Source organism: Lepisosteus platostomus, chromosome 2, assembly GCF_059453375.1.
Source record: "Lepisosteus platostomus isolate fLepPlt1 chromosome 2, fLepPlt1.hap1, whole genome shotgun sequence".
In the NCBI taxonomy this organism is placed as follows: Eukaryota; Metazoa; Chordata; class Actinopteri; order Semionotiformes; family Lepisosteidae; genus Lepisosteus; species Lepisosteus platostomus.
The window spans coordinates 79,424,083-79,440,205 of NC_142612.1; the positions used below are offsets into that span (position 1 = coordinate 79,424,083).

Genomic DNA, 16,123 nt, shown 5'->3' on the forward strand with positions numbered 1-16,123 from the left:
ATTTACACACACTGTACACTGTATATGTACAAACTGTACACACACTGTACTTATACACACAGTATATATACACACACTGTATTTACACACACTGTACACTGTATAAGGATATACAGGCGGCTGGGGGTCCTATCACTCACACAGTGTATATATACACACACTGTACATAAATACACACTGTATTTACACACACTGTACACTGTATAAGGATATACAGGCGGCTGGGGGTCCTATCACTCACACACAGTGTATATATACACACACTGTACATAAATACACACTGTATTTACACACACTGTACACTGTATAAGGATATACAGGCGGCTGGGGGTCCTATCACTCACACACAGTGTATATATACACACACTGTACATAAATACACACTGTATTTACACACACTGTACACTGTATAAGGATATACAGGCGGCTGGGGGTCCTATCACTCACACACAGTGTATATATACACACACTGTACATAAATACACACTGTATTTACACACACTGTACACTGTATAAGGATATACAGGCGGCTGGGGGTCCTATCACTCACACACAGTGTATATATACACACACTGTACATAAATACACACTGTATTTACACACACTGTACACTGTATAAGGATATACAGGCGGCTGGGGGTCCTATCACTCACACACAGTGTATATATACACACACTGTACATAAATACACACTGTATTTACACACACTGTACACTGTATAAGGATATACAGGCGGCTGGGGGTCCTATCACTCACACACAGTGTATATATACACACACTGTACATAAATACACACTGTATTTACACACACTGTACACTGTATAAGGATATACAGGCGGCTGGGGGTCCTATCACTCACACACAGTGTATATATACACACACTGTACATAAATACACACTGTATTTACACACACTGTACACTGTATAAGGATATACAGGCGGCTGGGGGTCCTATCACTCACACACAGTGTATATATACACACACTGTACATAAATACACACTGTATTTACACACACTGTACACTGTATAAGGATATACAGGCGGCTGGGGGTCTTATCACTCACACACAGTGTATATATACACACACTGTACATAAATACACACTGTATTTACACACACTGTACACTGTATAAGGATATACAGGCGGCTGGGGGTCTTATCACTCACACACAGTGTATATATACACACACTGTACATAAATACACACTGTATTTACACACACTGTACACTGTATAAGGATATACAGGCAGCTGGGGGTCCTATCACTCACACACACTGTACACACACTGTACATAAATACACACTGTATTTACACACACTGTACACTGTATAAGGATATACAGGCGGCTGGGGGTCCTATCACTCACACACAGTGTATATATACACACACTGTACATAAATACACACTGTATTTACACACACTGTACACTGTATAAGGATATACAGGCGGCTGGGGGTCCTATCACTCACACACAGTGTATATATACACACACTGTACATAAATACACACTGTATTTACACACACTGTACACTGTATAAGGATATACAGGCGGCTGGGGGTCCTATCACTCACACACAGTGTATATATACACACACTGTACATAAATACACACTGTATTTACACACACTGTACACTGTATAAGGATATACAGGCGGCTGGGGGTCCTATCACTCACACACAGTGTATATATACACACACTGTACATAAATACACACTGTATTTACACACACTGTACACTGTATAAGGATATACAGGCGGCTGGGGGTCCTATCACTCACACACAGTGTATATATACACACACTGTACATAAATACACACTGTATTTACACACACTGTACACTGTATAAGGATATACAGGCGGCTGGGGGTCCTATCACTCACACACAGTGTATATATACACACACTGTACATAAATACACACTGTATTTACACACACTGTACACTGTATAAGGATATACAGGCGGCTGGGGGTCCTATCACTCACACACAGTGTATATATACACACACTGTACATAAATACACACTGTATTTACACACACTGTACACTGTATAAGGATATACAGGCGGCTGGGGGTCTTATCACTCACACACAGTGTATATATACACACACTGTACATAAATACACACTGTATTTACACACACTGTACACTGTATAAGGATATACAGGCGGCTGGGGGTCCTATCACTCACACACAGTGTATATATACACACACTGTACATAAATACACACTGTATTTACACACACTGTACACTGTATAAGGATATACAGGCGGCTGGGGGTCCTATCACTCACACAGTGTATATATACACACACTGTACATAAATACACACTGTATTTACACACACTGTACACTGTATAAGGATATACAGGCGGCTGGGGGTCCTATCACTCACACACAGTGTATATATACACACACTGTACATAAATACACACTGTATTTACACACACTGTACACTGTATAAGGATATACAGGCGGCTGGGGGTCCTATCACTCACACACAGTGTATATATACACACACTGTACATAAATACACACTGTATTTACACACACTGTACACTGTATAAGGATATACAGGCGGCTGGGGGTCTTATCACTCACACACAGTGTATATATACACACACTGTACATAAATACACACTGTATTTACACACACTGTACACTGTATAAGGATATACAGGCGGCTGGGGGTCCTATCACTCACACAGTGTATATATACACACACTGTACATAAATACACACTGTATTTACACACACTGTACACTGTATAAGGATATACAGGCGGCTGGGGGTCCTATCACTCACACACAGTGTATATATACACACACTGTACATAAATACACACTGTATTTACACACACTGTACACTGTATAAGGATATACAGGCGGCTGGGGGTCTTATCACTCACACACAGTGTATATATACACACACTGTACATAAATACACACTGTATTTACACACACTGTACACTGTATAAGGATATACAGGCAGCTGGGGGTCCTATCACTCACACAGTGTATATATACACACACTGTACATAAATACACACTGTATTTACACACACTGTACACTGTATAAGGATATACAGGCGGCTGGGGGTCCTATCACTCACACACAGTGTATATATACACACACTGTACATAAATACACACTGTATTTACACACACTGTACACTGTATAAGGATATACAGGCGGCTGGGGGTCCTATCACTCACACAGTGTATATATACACACACTGTACATAAATACACACTGTATTTACACACACTGTACACTGTATAAGGATATACAGGCGGCTGGGGGTCTTATCACTCACACACAGTGTATATATACACACACTGTACATAAATACACACTGTATTTACACACACTGTACACTGTATAAGGATATACAGGCGGCTGGGGGTCCTATCACTCACACAGTGTATATATACACACACTGTACATAAATACACACTGTATTTACACACACTGTACACTGTATAAGGATATACAGGCGGCTGGGGGTCCTATCACTCACACAGTGTATATATACACACACTGTACATAAATACACACTGTATTTACACACACTGTACACTGTATAAGGATATACAGGCGGCTGGGGGTCCTATCACTCACACACTGTACATAAATACACACTGTATTTACACACACTGTACACTGTATAAGGATATACAGGCGGCTGGGGGTCCTATCACTCACACACAGTGTATATATACACACACTGTACATAAATACACACTGTATTTACACACACTGTACACTGTATAAGGATATACAGGCGGCTGGGGGTCCTATCACTCACACACTGTACATAAATACACACTGTATTTACACACACTGTACACTGTATAAGGATATACAGGCGGCTGGGGGTCCTATCACTCACACAGTGTATATATACACACACTGTACATAAATACACACTGTATTTACACACACTGTACACTGTATAAGGATATACAGGCGGCTGGGGGTCCTATCACTCACACAGTGTATATATACACACACTGTACATAAATACACACTGTATTTACACACACTGTACACTGTATATGTACAAACTGTACACACACTGTACTTATACACACAGTATATATACACACACTGTACACACACTGTACACTGTATAACGATATACAGGCGGCTGGGGGGTCCTATCACACACAGTATTTATATACACACACTGTATATATACACACACTGTTCACACACTGTATTTATACAGACATTGTACACACTGTATAAGGATATACAGGCGGCGGCGTCCTATCACTCGCACTGTATACAAACACAGTGCACACACCGTATATACCCACTGCACACACCGTATATACCCACTGCACACACTGTATGTTCATACAGGCTGCGGGGGGTCCTGTCACACACACACACAGTATATATACACTGTACACACTGTATATACATGCTGTGTTTATATACACACTGTCAATGTATATATTGGCGGTGGAGCGGGGTCCTATGATACACACTGTATATAGACACTGTATATACACACACACACACATACTACACACAATATAAACACAGTATTTATGTACACACTCTAAACTATATGTATATATAGGTGGTGGAGGGGGGTCCTATCACACACACTATACACACACATACTACACACACTGTATATACACACTGTATACACAAACTGCACACTATATACACACACATTGTACACATATACACTGTATACACACAGTCCACATACATACTGTACAATACACATTATACACACACTGAATGCACACTACATACACACTCCACACACATGGTACACACACACTGTATATACACAGTGTACACACTGCACACACATGCTGTACATAAAAACACTACACACACTTTTATACACTTCACACACTGTATACACACACACTGCACACGCACATTGTATATTCACACTGTGTCCATACTGTATACACACTGCACACCATGCACAGTGCGCACACACACACACACTTTGTGCACATTACATACACTGTACACACACTTTTATACAGTACACACACTTTTATATAGTACACACACACATTACATAACACTGTACACACCCTTTTATACAGTACACACACTGTATGTACACACACTTTTATATAGTACACACACTGCACACCATGCACACTGCACACACACACACACACACATTACATACACACTGTACAGACACTGCACACTGGCTGACATGCCGGGCCAGGCCAGGCCTGGGGCGAATGTAACCGTCTGGTTTGTGCGCTTTCTCACACAGGACTGGGCGACTTTCATAGGACCCCCTCCAGTTAGAGGTTCTGCAGCTCCCTTCTCTTTTCTCCAAATAAGGAGTATTGCAAATACGGCATACGTAATGGCACTGGTGTGTGCTGACAGTTACAGTGAGGCTTTGTTCTGTTCCTGCAGGACAACAACAACAGGACAACCTGTGCCTGCCGGAGATGCAGTTGCATAGTGACACAATTGTCAGGTGTCATTTTTATCGACAGGTTCATTTTGGCCTTTGTGAGGATGCGGTGCAAACGTGGGATGTAGGTGTTAACCCTTTCGTAGGTGTTTTTGCTGAAAAACGGGTGACTTGTGAAATGGAAAAAAGAACAATGTTCTGTTTCTCCTTCGGGTGGGAAAACGTTGTTTGATTTGACTGTGGGTTGGCTGCTGACAGAGCGCCCCTCGCTGACGCTGAACAAAGTTGTCACTGAGCTCTGTGGGGGAGGGGAGACTCCGGGCCTCACGGCTGGGTACCGTCTCCAGCAGACCAGCACACGTCTCCTCCTGCTTGTTCCTGGTGCCACAGTTATTCCCTGTGAGGATTTTGTTCAGCCAGGTGTTTGAGGTCAAGCCGATGCTCCTACGGTGTCAATGAAAAGTGATGACGTCCTCCGAGAAGGTACATTCTCAGTGCACATCGGCCGCAGGGCTCGTATTCTCATCCCACTCTTTCCTTCTTGCGTTTGACCCCGGAGAACTGAGAAATATTTATTTGCTCAGCCGATGGCCTTGTCCTCATTTACCCTCTGTGTTTATTTTCTGTAAATAACATCTTTACCCTAATGCCTTTCGCTCTATACCTGACCTGCGTGGGTCCGGGGTGGGGTTTCTCACGGAGGCCCGGCTGCTTCACGGGTTCTGCTCACGGGTCCGTTCGGGCTCGGCCAGCCCGCGGGGGCCAGGCGTCCCCTGATCCGCTTTCCTGCTGCCGGCCGTGCGGCGCCGGACAGCGAGGGGTCGGTCTGTCGGGGGCTTTAGCGAGGAGCCGGGCGGCCGGTCCGGTGTCTTCCTGCGAGAGGGGCGGGCGTGGGCGGGCAGGCCCGGTCCGGGCGGCTGGCCCCGGGGCCGCGCGCGCTCGGGTTACAGCAGGCGCGGTTATGTAATTCTGCTGCTAGGCTGCGCGCCGGGGCAGGCGTGGGGGAGGGGCGCAGCTGCAGGCTGGATGGAGAAACGTCTTGTGAAATGGAGTTCAGAGAGAGCGTCTGCGCGGGGGGGACCCCAGACTCATGCCAGGGGTGTCACTGACCTCAGAGCACCCCCCCAGCCCACTTTGCCTGGGTGGGGGTCCTGTTAGCCGGGGAGTCGCCCCCCCCCCAGCCCAGGGGGGTCCCAAGAGAGCCGACACCCCCCTGGCCAGCTGTGTCAGTGCTCCACGTGCTGGGGAGCTGCCCCTCCCTGGCGTGTGAATTGAGCTTTATTCCTGCATTCATTTCCGCGCCTGTGGAGTAATGGCGGGGCCTGGAAACACTGTTTTATCTTCAGCCGAAGATACAGGGGGTGGGGTTTCTGAAGCTGCTCTTGCTGCAGTGCCGCTATGGGGGCTTCTGGTGTGGGTCTTGCCTGTAGAGCTGTGAAGGAAGGGGAAGTGTTTGGGTGGCTGCTGTTCTCATTTAGGGCGCTGGAAGCGATAGGGGTTCACAGCGCAGTAATGGGTGCAGACCGCATATGACATCATATTTTAGATATTTAGATCAGGGGGATTTTGATAAACCTCCTTATAATAGACTTATTTTTAAATTGTAGGCTGTAGGCATTCAGAGAGATGTATTTAATGGACAGAAGCGAGCTCAGTTAAGGGGTGAATGCTCAGACTGGGGTGATGTAATTAGTGGAGTACCGCAGAGATCTGTCCCAGGACCACTGTTCTTCCTCACTCATGTGAATGATTTAAATTCTGATGCAGTTAACAGACTAGTCGCATTCACAAACAACACCAAATAAGAGGGATTAACTGACTGTGGAATCTGGCCAAATATCTGATAACATTTAACATAGACAAGTGCAGAGCATTACGTCAATGTAGTTTTGTTACAAAAAAAGATGGAATCTGTTCAGAGAAGGGAGTGTGGATGTTTATATTTCAAGTTCTTTGATGAATATTTTTTGCAGTTTGAGATTGAAGTGATGGTGGACTCAGCTGGGTTATCCTGATGCTGGACGCCTATTGTTACTGAGTAGGTAGGGTAGTTAAGCCAAGTAGTTAAGTTGGCAGTGTAGTGAAAAGTTTATTTTAGCATTAGACCTAATCGTCTTATCCTAATGAGGGATATTAATTGTGAGCAGAGAGTTCTATCTGGCTGGTATAGCATATGATTTTAACTTCTTGATATAAAATAGTGGCAGTCAAATATCTTAATCTACTTAATTGTACGAAAGCTATTTGTCATGTACGAGCAACACTGTAGTATCTGAGTCTCCACTTTAGCAGGAAATGGTAGAGGAGTCTTGCCTTTTGAGCGTAGCTTAACTGGAGAAGAAGATACCCGAGGTTCCTCTTCTTTAACACTTACCTGCGAAATAGCTTTCTGTACTAAGGTGCTGTAGTTCTTCAGATGTCTGGAGGGGCACTGGGAGTCACTGGGGGTCAGAGTCTGTGTTCATGGCTCCCGGTCTGCTGTCATTATCAGGTGTTGGGCAGCTCGTTGCTGTGGAGATCCTCTTACGTGCATTTATATGCCACTGATGAACAGAAATGAGTGACATTTGCAATGTCTAGGTTGTGTATTTTCTATATGGAAAGTGTATTGTAGTGATGTACTTCCTGTTTTCTGGTTATTCAGACTTTGTATCAGGTGCACCAATCTAACGGAAAACAGGTGCAGAGGTGGTGGCTCATGAATGTGATCTGACTTGCATTGTTTTCAGTTTCAGAAGGGCGCAGCGAATGTGTATTTTTCCTCTTAGCCAGATCTTCTGCTGGACTGATGAATAGTAATGTGTGAGTGGATGACATGCACGCTGCTTTATGTGCACATGAATGAACACAGTCAATCTGGAGGAGACCATGAAGTCCAGGTGGTTCATTGTGGCGAGCTCCTGAGCAAATCGCACTGTTCTGAAGGATGTTGGTGGCTTTGCTTTGTATAAAGTGAAATCAGTTCAGGTGGTCACGTTTTCAGAATGCGATGTCGTGTATGAACCCCAGTTCAGGCAGGACTGTTTCTGTCGGGGGTTCATATTACAGGGCTGTGCCCAAGAAAATAGCACTGTTTTTTTTTAAATGTATTTGCACCACCTTTGCTCTGCCCTGCCTGAAAATTAGAGCCAAGCTTGTTATCTTTGCCCGCGCTGCTGCCTTTGGCAGTGTGTAGCTTCAGGTGCATCTTGCCGCGCGCGACCGCAGAATAGCCGGGCTGGGCTTCACGGGTCCTCTGCCTCAGTCCCAGGCCTGGAGCGAGTCCAGGGGTGAGCCGGCCGCCTGTTCCCGACCTGGCAGAGGCCCTCTGTCCACCCTGGCTGGGGGCAAGGCTGATGTTCGGTTGAACCCCCGCGCCCGTGGCTGCGTCTAGGAGGTCGTGGTTGGAATCTGGATCAGTAGATACGTCCTGGGACCTGACATTCTGTTAGTGCTCTTGTGGCATAAGGTGGAGTGTAGCAAATTCACAAGGATTCCTTAAGTGGGCTGCCGGGCCTGAGATTCACCGAATGTGTGGATAAGACTGCGAAGGAATCTTGAAATCATTGCGGCGAATAAAGTCTGGTAGTATTAGGAGCGTAAGAAAGGTTACAAGCAAGAGGAGACCTTGTAGCCTACAAGTCTCTTGTTTTCTACAAGAGCTGCACATCCAGGTATCATTGGCATTAGGTGCTCGAAGATGTCCCAGTAGTATTTGTCCTTCGTAACTTGCATAAGGTACAATATTTCACACGTTGAATCAAGGCAGGGTGAACTCATATAAATTTCCATTATTCAGGTATAATGTACATCATTAGGTTTTTTTCTCTCCCAGGAAAAGTGAATTACGGCTGATCTGTTATGTAACTGAAGCAGTATTCTTCAATGTATTTTCTATCTTCTGTGTGGGTGGAACAAGCCTAGCCCCCCTGTGGTGTAGGTGAGTAATCCGAGGAAGAGGCAAGATGGAAAATGAGCAGAGTTGCACAAAAAATGCAGCAGAACGAACTCCAGAGTAATCCAGAAGTGTTTATGATAAACAGGGGCTTAATAATAATTGATCAGAAAATCTGGTACCCCCAGAAGCCATGTGCAGAGTACATTCAATATGCATGATGTACTCTGCAGGTGAAGAAACAAAATTCTTGTTCTGGGTAGGTTTAATGGAAGCACAGGCTTGTTTAAAGAAAGTGTTTAGTGCCTGAACTTCGTCTGGATTTCCTCTCAAAACCCACCGTGTGCTCGCAAATTCCCAAATCCAAAGAGTGCTTGAGGATGCCAGCTTGGTGGTCAGCGGATTATGTGTTCGACCCGAGAGAGAACCAGCCAGCAAGCATCGGGACTGGAGTTTCCAGATGGCAAATTAATCAAAGTGTTGATTACGGGGACCTTGGGTCTTTTTGTAAGTGTGGGGATGTTTTTACATGACCCCATTGGCGAGTGTTTAGCAAGAACAGATAGATGTCGAGGCATGATAAGAATGTAAACTCAGGAAGTAATTTTTTGTCCAGTAAAATTGTTGTGGTCTTTTACTGATTGATTGCATTTCCACAGCAGACAACCTCTAGGAAGATGAGTGGCAGGTAGCATCTTTTCTGTAGCCCTGGGCTCCATAGCTGTGTGTTACAGGCCTCGAGAGATCTGTGAGAGAAGAGGATTTTGGGGAAACTCCACAGCGCCTATAACAGCGTTTTGCAGTATAAAGGTTGATTTACACTTAGAAGTGTGGTGGGAGGCATATGGGAAAAGCAACATAAGTACAAGGATGGGCATAAGGCTTCTTTCAGCATTGCGGTTGTCTGAGCCAGTTCACATTTCAGAAGCTGAGGGCTCTCGTTTCCAGGCACCGTGAGGTCCTTGGTATTTCATGCTTTAACCTAGTTTGAGAAGACTGGAACAGGCAAGACACCGACGAGTTTAAATCCAATAATATTTCCTTTCTGCTTCTTGAGTACAGTTTGTACAAGACTGCATTTTGTTGCCTGTGATGCTGTCCTTTTTTTTAGCGTTTGTTCACCATTAAGACCTTCCTTGACCTCATAACTGAATTCTGAATTGATAACACCTTCATAAATTAACAGCCGCATGTGGTTCTAACTTGATTACACCTGGCCTACTTTTCTAAGGGTGTAATCGCCATGCCTGGGGCAAGCTGAAGGAATTTGGAAAAACAGGTTTCACTGTGTGGGACTGATTCAGGTTAATCTAGACACTGCAGCAGATGTACTCCCCTGACCTTAGGAGGCTTGGGAGGTTCAGCCGGCAGTGTGGTGTAGACGAAACTTAAGGAGTCTCATCAATTAGTGAGGCATGTGCTTTCTGTTTGTTTTTGGTGGTCTTGGACAGCGATCAGGAAAGCGTTTTCTCTCCACGTTCACCGGGGTTGCAACTTTTCATTGTCGCTGTGCTTTGTTCTTGAATTTCATAGTTAAATGCCGACCTGACAATGAGTGGAAGCTGCCAGTCAGTCTGGCTGTGCCCTGGCCTTGACTGGGGAAATACCCTTCTGGCTTTCAGCTGCGCAGGATCTGTCTGCGGAGCCACGTGTGCCGACCTGTTTCTGAAAGAAACCCTGCCCTTTGGCCCGGGAGAGTTTCCGAGCTCTTGTTTGAAATTCAGTGAAGAGCCGAAGTGCCATGTCTCTCTTTTGTTTCCACAAGATGGTATGTGATTGATAAAAATCACACAAGAGGCCTTATTCAGCTTCAGGAAGTGTTGTGTGTGGGTATTATAGTTCGTTTTATTTGTTCCAGTTTTACAGTCTCCAATAATTTAATAATTATTTCTAATAATAATTTTTATATATAAAACTATTCCAAAATAATTTGTCAAAAAGGTGAATTACTTTTATGTTACATTTTACAAGCTTTCCACGTTTCTGTGGTTAAAAGGTTATAGTGGACCAGGAGGATTACTAAATAAAATCTGAAGTCTAATAATGCAGATAAGGAACAGTTTAACTGCCCAGACATTTGAAGAATGATCTCTTTAAGAAAAAAACAAAGCAGCAGAGTGGAATGTGTTGCGGTCGCTTTAAATAGAGCCGTGCGGTGGGGGAAGGGAGCGTGGTGGAGATGTAAATGAGCGCAGGCTGAGCATTCGGCACCGGGGCCCTGGCTGGAGAGCTGGTGGGCGGAGGGGCCCGGCTTCCACGTGCATAGGAGCCGTCTGTCCGGACCGGAGACGCCCGGGGCTGCTGGAGTAACGCTGGCCGTCAGTCGGTTGAACCCGCTTTGCTCCTGCCTCTTTGAATGCTCCTGCTTTAACTTTGTAATTGTCCGGTTTTCACTGGAGTATCCACATCTTCAATTCTTTTAGACTGTTTTTTTTCCAGAGGAGATCATATGTGTGAATCAGTTGAGTTTTGAAAGAGCAGCCTGCAGAACACTAATGTTTTTACACCGGTCCCTACAGTATTGGTCAAATGTTAGTTGTCCTCTCCTGGTCTGAATATTTGCTGCTGTGTGGCACGGGGGTAGGTCCAGTCTTTTTGTTGTGGTGAATGTTATTATGTTTGTGTTGTCTTTCCCTTGGCCATCCTGCCCTGATGTGAATCGCTCACTTGTCCTGAAGCACGGAGATTCTGCTGGCGTTTATCATCAGGCGGCTGGATTATGTCGTTTTTAGTCCAGGGTAGTCTATGGAGTATGACTCTTCAGCTGTGCTCTTGCTTTTTCAAAGGAAGGTTCAGAATATTGACTTTCCTGTGACTTGCAGTGTTTTGTTAACTGGTACCAGTGGACTGGGAAAGGGGGTAGTTTTTACAGCTGTTAAGACCAGTTTTTGGCTTGTGTAATGTTGATGACCCACTTCTTAATAGCAGTGTTCACAATTGTGGCACACCAGCAGCCAGGCAACATCACCCCTTACATTACATCACGGTCCTTTGTTCCAGCTAATTCTTAATTATTTAATCGTTGCTCTGCAGCAGGGTCAATCATGCAATTAAGGGCCAATTAAGGAAATGAAGTAGTTTAGATCAAAGTTTTGCAGTATAAGAGTTAAAGTTCTCAAATTTTCTGCTTTAAATATATGTTATAAATACAAATGAAAAGTTGAAAACTATATCAAAGTAGAATAGTTATGATTTTTTTATGTAAAAGATTTGCTTTGGTCTCTTGACTGTGTTGCGATTAAGATTTTAGATTAAGTTATTAAAAAAGATTAGGCAGTATTTTTCTCAGGCTGTGTTTTAAACTAATTACTGTCACCACGAGAATACTTTCTACAAACAGTTGAAATTTAAAAATATTCACCCAAAGCTCAATCCTTGTATCAGAATATCTTGTAGAGAGGCTGGAGTTGGAGCAGTACAGTTTCTTTCAAAGTGGTAAACAGCTACCCGAACGGACATAATTAAGAACTGTGTTTGTTGTTGGTGTTGCCTCTGTGCATGTTTTTGTGTTGCTTCCCCAGAGGTTGTACATTGGTGATGACTCAGTTTTCTTTGCCAGTTTCGGATCAGGGACCAAGGGGTTGAGTGGTGAAGGTATTAGGGATTGTTAGAAGCATGTCCCAAGTGATGGGCGATATGGCATCTTTTCTGCTTGTAGGTGAAATCCAGGTGATTAGTCTGTGAAGTGGCTTCCCACTATTAATGCCACAGCACTTAAATGATCTGGCTTCTTACATAATCATGCTGTACAGTAGTTGTCACTTCGGGTTGTAATGTCTGTTTCAAGAAAATACTGCTGATCAGTTCTAGAGAGGAGCTAAGCAGATACATTCATGGGCTCACTGGAGTGTTTTATTCCCGCAAGATAAAAGAAATGAAACTTTTTAGTCTTGAACATTAAAGGAGATAAGATTGAAGTTGTCAAAGTCCTCAAGTGCATTTTCAACACAGTGGACTTCTTTAGAAGGAACAGTGAAGCACGAACCCCCATCTGTAGGGAAGCGCTTTTAAAACTCAGAACATGAGGAGCTTTTGGGGGGTTTTGGGGGTCTGAAATAAACTTCCTGTTGTTAAAGCTGATATCCTGGCTTATTTGAACAGCTGGACACGTTACCTACTGCTAACAACCAAATGACCCAGTTGGGCTGTATGGAGTGCTCTTGTTTGCAACCTTTCTAATGTTTCTCTCCAAATTTGTGGCCTGTTCTACAGCATCTTCTGTTAGTCGCTGACCTCCTCCAGGTTTTGGTTGGGTAGGGTTTCCTTCCAGGGCAGGGTGACAATGACACAACACTGGTTTCCTGTACTCCTTCTTGCAAGTTAACTCAAGCAGCCTTAGTCTGGCTGCTGTTTTCTTTCTCTTCTTAAAATGTTATGTGTTGAATTTGGTAGTACATTTCCTCTACTGGCATCATGAGAAATTCTGCCCTGGTGTTGCAGTGTGATCTTTGACCTTTACACTTTGGTGCTCGATGTGTGATCTGATGGTGCTTTCTGTTTGATGATTTTGGTCTTTGCCTGACCGTAAGGATGTGCTGAGTCAGTTCAATTGGGATGATTTCACACTTATAACTGGAGTGATCCAAATCTGGAATTCACGGTCATGTTCATCAGATCTTAAATCACACTGAAATGTTTTTACAGTGCTCAGTTTCAAGACCATAAAAACATCTGCTGTACTATACATATTCAGCAATGTGCGATTTCGTTTCACACTGATGTCAGCGAATGCATGTTGGAGCCAAGTGATAACAAATCTGAATTACTGAACATTACAGGAAGTGTGGCAATTTTGGGTGAGTTTAACTGTAGCTGTAAAGGTGTTAAATATTCAACTGGTTTCCAGAAGGCTCTGTGGTTACATGATATTTCTAGAACCTGTCCACAGCAGAAAAACTGATATAAAGTGTCCTTAATTGTGCAGCACAGCCCAGCTGCTTATTTAGAGGGTGTCTCTTCCCTCCAGAAAGGCGCAGGGTGGGTGGTGGTGAGTGAGGCTCTAGGTCAGCTGTCACCACACGTTTCCAGGCAGTATGTGCCCTGCAGACAATACTTTCCCACATCTTAATGGTGAACTTCATACGTAGTGGTTAAACGGTCAGAGGTTTAGCATTCGTTAAAAAGATGGGCTTTTTGCTCTACTTTCACAGATCATTTATCTAATTAAGTGGTGTGTACAGTGAGTGAACAGGACACAAAAATTGGACTGGGTTTTTTTCTGTGAGGTGCTGGGATGCACTTAATACAGCGCAGTTCTGCCCGAATAAACGTTTACGAAACTGCACTGGTTTGGATGAAACAAAGCCAAGGTGGAGGAGTACTGTTCAATTTTCTGGTTTTGCTGTCTAACGTAGTTGGGTTTTTGAAGTTTTGCATCCCCATCAGTATATGTGTATAATGTAATCCTTGCATGCCTTCGAGAAAATAGAGGCCACTACCCTTTTGTTCGGAACAGTTGCGCAGGAGTGACAGTCATGCTTCACTACACAAACAATTGCAATAAACGTTTTTTATATGGGATGCAGTCATTCTCACCTGTTTTTTAGTAAATGAGCAGATTTCGCTCATATAATCTGGGCTGTCACAAAGCACTATCAAGATGTTTTTTTCTATGAACAATAAGTTCTTGCGCACAGAATATTAATATGGGTTATTGTCCTGGCTGACAAGTGGAAAGGACAGAAAGTTGTCCAGTAAAGCTGCCGTGCATGTTTGTGTCTGAGTGTCGCCCTGCCGCTGTGCTCACTCCTACTTCATTGCCTGTCTGAATTCTGTGGCATTTGTGTCAGTCCTTTAAAAATATGTGTGCTCTCATGTTATATAAATTAATTGCTGCTTGTTTATAAGAATGAGTGCCATATAAAGTACAGGAATGAACATTGAATGCATACAAGTTGTTACATGCTTGTCCAGCCAAGTGAGCCATGTAGCTTGTTACCATTACAGCACTTTGAATGAGATTAAGACTGTACTTGGGAAGATGCAAACAATGCTAACTGTATAGAGATGGGAATTGTCTGGGCATGTACAGTGGTAGAGGATTGTGAGAATCATACATATTTTCAGCTGTTCTACCAGATTTATCTTATGGTATATGAGAAGAAGATCATTGTAAAAATACTTTGCACTTATCCACTTGTAAAAAAAAATGCAAATCACCACCATAATTGACGGACAACTCCAGTTGTCAGTGGTCAGTGGTACTGTGAGTTTCAGCAGCTGCTCCAGCAGTGGTGCGGTTATAGCCCCTCTCTCTGGTGTCACAGTTCCAGCAGTGGTGCAGTTATAGCCCCTCTCTCTGGTGTCACAGTTCCAGCAGTGGTGCAGTTATAGCCCCTCACTCTGGTGTCACAGTTCCAGCAGTGGTGCAGTTATAGCCCCTCACTCTGGTGTCACAGTTCCAGCAGTGGTGCAGTTATAGCCCCTCACTCTGGTGTCACAGTTCCAGCAGTGGTGCAGTTATAGCCCCTCTCTCTGGTGTCACAGTTCCAGCAGTGGTGCAGTTATAGCCCCTCTCTCTGGTGTCACAGTTCCAGCAGTGGTGCAGTTATAGCCCCTCTCTCTGGTGTCACAGTTCCAGCAGTGGTGCAGTTATAGCCCCTCTCTCTGGTGTCACAGTTCCAGCAGTGGTGCAGTGAGTTATAACTGGGCACTGTTGTCACAGTTACAGTTCGGAATCTTTGTTACACTGTAAGACAGCTGTCAGACATTGAGGAGAAACTCTGTGGTACTTTTTGGAAAGTTAAATTTTTGTAATCTAGATAAACCCATGAAACTTTGAATTGTGGGAAGGATTTTAGCTGATTTTTCTTCAGTTTTATTCTCTGCCTCC

The 16,123-nt window shown here is 44.0% G+C and overlaps 1 protein-coding gene across 4 annotated transcripts in view; it reads left to right on the forward strand.

Moving 5' to 3' along the window:
- tbl1xr1a (TBL1X/Y related 1a) overlaps nt 1–16,123 on the forward strand; it is a 61,210-nt gene that overhangs the window by 955 nt on the left and 44,132 nt on the right. Inside the window, exon 1 of one of the 4 annotated variants that reach the window (XM_088621659.1) lies at nt 5,733–5,900. The exons of 2 other annotated variants lie outside the window; for them this stretch is intronic. The gene's annotated coding sequence lies outside the window, so the exon portion shown is untranslated. Of the gene's footprint in view, nt 1–5,732; nt 5,901–11,578; nt 11,598–16,123 lie in introns of those variants that run through there. One more of the 4 variants, XM_088621660.1, reaches the window with a different exon arrangement.